The sequence below is a fragment of the Pteronotus mesoamericanus genome, unplaced genomic scaffold (assembly GCF_021234165.1).
Source record: "Pteronotus mesoamericanus isolate MK-2021 breed Mesoamerican mustached bat unplaced genomic scaffold, CSHL_Meso_final contig_40, whole genome shotgun sequence".
Lineage (NCBI taxonomy): Eukaryota > Metazoa > Chordata > Mammalia > Chiroptera > Mormoopidae > Pteronotus > Pteronotus mesoamericanus.
Window position 1 is genome coordinate 6696394 of NW_026555150.1, and position 7770 is coordinate 6704163.

A 7770-nucleotide genomic window follows, 5' to 3' on the forward strand; every position below is an offset into this window, starting at 1 on the left:
AATTTTGGTCCAGAAAATGACAATTCTTACTTTTGTAAAATTTTTTTTTTAATGAAGTGAGTCCTTCTCTAATGTGTTTCATTAGTCTATGAGTTACTGTTAATGCATAATTGCTTCGGATTTGGCCATATTCAAGGGCCTGTGCCAGGTTCATCTATGCTTGATCTCATTTATTTTTTGTAATAGTCCTGGTCATTAGATGAAATTATTCACAAGTTGAACAAATAGAGACTGTCAAGTTAGTGATTTATTTAAGAACACATAACCAGTAAGTTTCAAAACAGTATTCCAACTAAGATGCTTTACACCAAAATCTACACTTTTTCTGTTGTATCCCATTGCCTTCCTCTCTGAAATGATTGCAACACTGGAAACATGACTTAGTGTGATATCCACTAAATTGAGAAATAGTAAGACAAACAACTGATATTTTTCAGTTTTGATCAGGAATATCTTAGGAACTGGAGCCTCAAAGGACACACTTATGAAGAGAATATTGTGAAAGGCAGAGAAAATAAGAACACCTGACCCCATGATGATGGCTACATATTCTAAACCAAGTGATATAAAACTATTTCAAGAAATTGTGGATGCTTGCAATAGAGATTTGAAGAATTGTAAAAACTTTTTAAAAATTTGAAAAGATTTTCTGTGGAAGAGAAAGAAGCCTATTTGGGTTTTAAGACTGCAGAGGGCTTAAGTAGGCTTAAAAGTGAAAGATAAAAAGTGATGAGCATGTATTCAAAGTAAAAAAAAAAATACACTATTATCTTAGTCCATAAAAGAGGTTGTGTGTTTCCCATTCATTGGCGATGATTAAGCAGGGGTTGGGTGATGACGTCATCATTGTATTCTAGTGGACATTGAAGAATCATATGAGTGTAGTAGATGACCTTTCATGTCACTTTGACACAAATATCTTCTGAACTTAAAATACTCCAGAACTTAAGGAAGTATCTGAATATAGTGATCCAAATATGTATTGATCTAAAAAGACAAAAACTGGCCCTGGCTGGTGTGGCTCAGTGGACTGCGAACAACAAAATCACTGGTTTGATTCCCAGTCAGGACACATGCTTGGAATGCAGAACAGGTCTCCCCAGTAGGGGGTGCATGACAGGCAACCACACATTGATGTTTCTCTCCCTCTCTTATTCCCTCCCTTCCTCTCTCCAAAAATAAATAAAATCTTTAAAAAAATTAAAATAAAACTAAATTGTAATTATATCAACTTTTTTTTTATTATTTGCCTCTTTTTCTTAAAAATGAAACACAGATGTTGTGGGTTTGTATTGTGTCAACTTGTCTAGGCTGGAAATATGTCTTTCAGAATTTCCTACCCTGCATAGTTGAGGGTGTATTTGGGCCCCCCAAAACATTTTGCACAGGATTTGAAGGCTCAGGATATCAACTCAGGAAATGAAGTGCTGTTGAGTCTCATGGTTACTATTTCTAATCTGTCAACTCACCTTATTGTCATGGGGCAGCATCTCCTTCATTTCCATGCAAACTCTTTCTTCAGGTTCCCTCACTCCTTGGCCAGGAGTGTGTTTAGCTCTGGGATGAGGAAACGTCAGCTACCCCTACAGGAAAATCCATATTAAAATTAAAAATTTCAAGGCAGTGTGTGAGGTACTTATGCACGTTTCTGTTAATTCTTAGAGTTTCTGGTTTGTTCTTACTATCACCACTATATTTCTAACTTCTCTCTCTTGCTGATTTCAAAGCTCCAACACCAGACACAGAAACAGCATATGTACATAAGCTGTTTAACCAACTTCTGTGATTGCATAAGGGTAAATATTCATTTAAATAACCTTTGTATTTATAATATGTAAACACTCCTTTCTGATCAAAACTTGAATTGTACAAAGGGGAACATTTAGTTAGTTTAGAGTTCTCATTACTCTTCTGATTTATGGAGGATGTACCTTGAATTCAAATATAGGGGATATTGACACAAGTATATAAAAATTCACATGATAGTGAGCTCTGTATAATAGGGTTCATGCTAAGGGCTTATACATCATTACTGTATGTGAATAGTAGTAGACATTACAACTGAAGTCAGAGTAATATATTTACTTCCAGTGCTTGTTACTGAATAGCAGTGATCTATTTTTCTATGTTTTTTTCTAAGTCTTCTGGTACATGCACATTCACCTAAAACACCAATGAGCATATGGTTCAAATTTGAAATTGATTCCAATCTAGATACACATAAATGATTGTTTTGTGGGTATAACAACAAAAATTGCTTCGATTGCTAAAGGAATAAAGTTCCAGCTAGTAGTGCATGCAGGCAATTCAATACTAAGAGTAGCATTTTATCTGTCAAAATGAAAAACAGACACAGGCCCAGGTGTGTGTGTATGCATGCATGCATGTACATAAATCACTTAAAATGCATATTACCAAAATAAGATACCTCTAGCTAACTGAAACAAAAATAAGCTTTCTGGAAACCCTGGATTACTTCACCTCCCCTTCTTTATTTTGCTCCTGATAAACACAGTGTCATTGTAACTTGCCCCATTCCCATGACAAGTGATATGACTTCTTCTCCAATAGATTAACATGTGCACAAATCCATGCTGTGGTGAGTCATCTGAGCACAGGTGCTTGGACAATGGGCAGACTTAACTGCTGTGGAATTATGTAAGGAAGTGAATTTTCACAATGAAGTCAGTCAGAGCTTTAATAGGATACTCACAGAGCGGAATCAATGGGGACATTTTGGCTGATGATTCTTAAAGTTTGGCAGGCAGAAGCCTTATCCCTCTGCATCACCTCTTTACATCTGATCTATTATTATATTACTCTCTTTCATATTTCATTTGGCTTTCCTATGAGTATGTGCTTTATGTCCACTTTCTTACAAATTATGATCTTGCTATCAAGCAGTTATGTTCATGAAACCTTCCAGAGTCTTTAATTTTAATAATATTTATGATTGACAATATTGATATTAACTCTTCTGTACTGTCAATATGGCCTCAGTTTAATAATGGTATGAAATGAACTGATTTTGTTGTTTTTCCTATCCTAACCACTTCTTTTCTCAAAGACTTGTTGATGGGATCTCTATGGAGAATTTCTCTCTAAGTTTATTCATTCTCGCTCATGACAATTAGTCATTTATAAGGCACCATGCCTAAGATATACAGATGATTCCTTTTCTGTTTATTAGTATTAAGTTCCCATAGGATAATTGCTTAATACGAAATTTGGCAAACATTTATACAAATATATTTGTTTTATTGATATCACTGCCTTTGGTCTTTAAAGTGGCTATTTGCCCTCTTGATTCTTACTGCTACTGTGGTTTCTTGAAATGTGTTCCACTCAAGGTTTAACTTGATCAGCTCTTCGAAGTTTCTAAAGGGTAAGGAACATGTTTTGCTCATGTTTGGTTTCTTAATAGTTAGCATGGTATGTGCCACAAGAGTAGTGATTTATGAATGTTGTTGAGGGTAACTGAACTGAAATGAACTGACAGATTCAGAGTTAAATGGTTACATACTGTCACTATTTTCATTTAGCCTAACAATTGCTTCTCTCATCACTAAAGATTGATTGGTAGTAGTAGTTGTCATTACAAGAAACTTGATACAATAATTTCCTAGGGATGGTGCTTTTGTGAAAAGTGGTAAGTAGACCTGGTGAAATGTATATATGGGTAAAAAAAGTATTTTATAAAGTGTAAAGATTCCAGGGAGTATCTTTTCCAAGATCCTGCTATTCACTTCTCATCCTTCCTATTTTTCCTCTGCTTCATGTTCTTTCTACCAATAGAATTTTTTTATTTTCTTGCTCCCAAATTCTCAGGCCAAAATCAAATTTGTTTTGAAAAAAGTGATGAAGTAATGCCCAGCTAAATCCAGTTTCTGAATCTTCACCAATCACCACTTCAGCACAAGTTATGGTGCTTACACTCAGTGTTTTTGAGAATTATTAAGAATGCATGACACATGACCTCTGCCTTTAAACAAAGCAGAAATGACCAAGAGGTGTATTTAATAAGTTACAATGGCTTAATAAATAATTGTATACTGAATATTCCAAAGTGTTTCCATAACAATCATCTCATTAAAACACAAAAATTCTGGGGGAAAGATTGGGAGTTATTATTTTCTCCAGTCTTTGCATGAAGTAATTGAAACAAAGACACGTTTAATTGCATACTCAGGGTCACATGGGGACTTTTTATCAGGAATAGAACCATAGAATTCATATACTTGACATAAATCAGTCTACTTCTATCACACATCACTAAATTTAGAAATTTGTCAAAGTGTTTCCCATTTTATGCCAAAAGTGTATATACATCTTAAAAAATTGACTTCTTTACATGGTAGTAATTTGACAGTACTATAGTGCCAATGTTTCAGTTGAGAAATAAGTTTGGATGTAATACTATATCAGCATATTTGAGAGAAAATGGAATTCTGCAGTAAATACATCAATCTTTTGAAATTCAACAGTGTGAATTATTTAAAGTCTTATAATTTTTTTTTTTACTTATCTAATAACTAGTCAACAAAACTTTATGTGACAAGACTGTAAGGAGAAGTTTATAGCTAAAGAAATTAAAAGCGCTATTAAGAAGACAAAGTATAAGTTGGAATTTATGAAGTAATCTTAATATATATGTACCAACATAAATCAAGATTTTAGAATGGTATCTCTGAACTTCCAAAGACTTCTTCAAACATTAACCTTTTTTTGTAGCATGGTCATTGATGATCAAAAATAGGCTAATGACCTTATTCCTGGAAAAGAGAATGAATAATATGAACATAAAGCACATGAAGTAAAAACGATTGGATTAAAACTTCAGAAAAAACAAATAACCCCACAAAGATTTATGTGTGATTATGTTCCAGTGTGTGTGTGCATGAGTAAATTTTAATTTCACTATAACTTGAAGTATGTCACTATGACCCAGAAAGACAATATATATACAATTATTAAGTCTCATTCTTAATTAGGATATCACAATTGAATGTATTTTTTTCAGATGCAAATAGCAGGATCATCTGTTGCTATGGAAAGAAAATTTTTATTTGATGTATTTTTTTTTTTTTTACTGCTCTTTAATTGGGGATCCCAGAGAAGACAGTCTCATGGTTATTATGATTTCTAAGACAAAATTCCTAGGGAAAATGTGTTGAGAACCGTCCTGCCTGGTTTCAGGGACTGTAGCCCTGCTGATAGGTGAGAGGGCCCCAAGGCTGGAGCTGAACAAGAAGGCTTTGGGAAAATAGGCCACTGAGGAGACAAAACCTTTCCCCCTAGCAGAGGCATAGCTTCTGCCTCCCTCGGAACTCCCTGCTTTGCCCTGGAGGATGGCTGGTTAGTCAATGATGGGTAAGACCTCTCGATGGCACAGGCAACCTAAGACAGGCACAGTTGCATGGGGGCCATCAGGGAAAGACTTGGAAGACACAGAGAAGGGGCAAAAGACCTTCACCCCTTGGCTTTGTCATGGCTGGAGTCCTCATTGTATCTGAAAAATGTCTCCTTATCTCTTGGTTGCTCTGCTCCACCTGCCTGGCTCAGGCTTGAAACAATACTAGAGGCAGGTACAGCCCTAATGTGGATGGGTGGTTCCCTGGGGACAATTAGGCCTGGAAAAGGAATGCATTAAATCCTATAAAACTTACTTTGCTAAGAATGCCCTGAGTTAATGAGTACTGAGGTTTGGGGTTTGAGCATAGAATGTGATCAGTTTCCCAGGTTTCAGGGCCAAATGTGCTCCACTCTGTCTACCAGACCCTGACCTGAGGCAAAGCTCTATGTCCATTCAATTACTATCTATGATCTCTATCTGTTTTCTGTAAACACATCCTTTTGACATTGATTGATAAGCTTTGCTTGCAGCTATATACCCCTGCTCATATGCTTCTCAGTAAAAGCCACTTCAAGAGAAGGGCTCAGGCCATTCTCCACTAGAGGGAATCACCACCCTCTTTTCCTGGCAGACCAACAGTGTCTAGAACAACTTCTTTTATTTTCCTCCATCTGCAGCGACCCCCTGGGGGACTCTGCATGAGACACAGTAACCCCCCTTCAGAAATGACCATTAATGTACTTATTGATATTTTCAAGCATTGTTATCACTTACTTCTACAAAAGTAACATTATACAATTGACCCTTGAACAACACAGAGATGGGGTGCCCATCCCCTGGTACAGTCAAATATCCATATATAACTTTTACTTCCCCCAAAACTTAGCTATAAATAGCCTGCTGTTGACCATAAGCCTTATCAATAACATATACAGTCATTTAATACATATTTTGTATCTTATATGTTTTATATACTGTATTCTTACAATAAAGCCATAGAAAAGAAAATGTTAAGAAAATCAGAAGGAAGAGAAAATACTATTGCAGTACTGTACTGTACTTATTAATACCATAAGTTTACATTGTCTGTTCATAAGATGAATTGTCTTTCAGTACCTATATCAATATTGTCTTATATGATGCAAAACACTGCAAATGTTTTATGTGTGTATATTACCGACACTAGAAATAAAAATGAAACAAGTATAGAAATACATTTTTATTTATTTACAGGTATAACTATGCATTGATAATGAAGCAGATGCAATAGGATTGCTTTATGGTAGCATAGTGTAATTGATATAATTGCTTCATGGTAGCCTAGCCTATACACTAATGAGTAAATCATTATAAAAATTTTATGGCATTAAGTATTACATTCATATTCAGAATACAGTATTAGAAATGTTACATTTAATAAAAATACTTATAATGATACACGTCTTGCTGAATAACAAGAGAGAAGCATACTGTATGGTACTATAATTCATTGAATGCAAAGTTATAAAACAGTAAGAACACTAACACATTATTATTTTTATATTAAATATCACTTGCATTATGCTTCTGTAAAGATAGGCTATTCACCTCAACACAAGTCTTGCACATGATGTTCTACATGATGGTGACTATGATGATGAGGAGGAGGGTGATGACAAAAGGTCTCCCACAGTTCTTGCATTACAGTTATTCACATTCACATGAAGACACTCATATACATACACAACAGATACTTTTATTAATTGTATGGTATGATTATATACTAGTCACTAATTGAAAGTGGATCATCATAAACATCTTTATCCTCATCGTCTTCACACTGAGTAGGCTGAGGAGAAAGTGGAAGAAGAGGGGTTGGTCTTGCTGCCTCAGGGGTAGCAGAGGTAAAAGAGCGGGAGAATGTGGAAGGGAAAGCAGGAGAGTCCAGCACACTTGATGTAACCTTATGGAAATACATCATAATTTCTGTCTTTTTTTGTTTTTAATTTATTTAAAAATGTTTTGTGCTCACTTCTGCAGCACATATACTAAAAATTGGAACGGCACAGAGAAGATTAGCATGGCCTCTATGCAAGGATGACACGCAAATTCATGAAGCATTCCATATTTTTATGGGAAAATATATTCACTAATGATACATCAAATAGAGGTTTGATCTCCAAGATATATAAAGAACTCACTCAACTCCACTCCAAGAAGACAAACGATCCAATCAAAAAATGGGCAAAAGACCTGGGCAGACGCTTTTCCAAGGAGGAGATACAGAGAGCCCAGAGGCATTTGAAAGGATGCTCTGCATCTCTAGCCATCAGCGAAATGCAGATCAAAACCACCATGAGGTACCCCTCACACCGGTCAGAATGACCATCATAAATAGATCAACAAACAACAGGTGCTGGCGAGGCTGTGGAGAAAAG

General features: G+C 35.6%; 1 non-coding gene across 1 annotated transcript; it reads left to right on the plus strand.

The window, feature by feature from the left end:
• Positions 1-7356: 7356 nt before the first annotated feature.
• LOC129073389 (U6 spliceosomal RNA) lies at positions 7357-7464 on the plus strand. The gene has a single exon (XR_008529433.1). It is a non-coding gene; the product is annotated as a U6 spliceosomal RNA (small nuclear RNA).
• Positions 7465-7770: the final 306 nt, after the last annotated feature.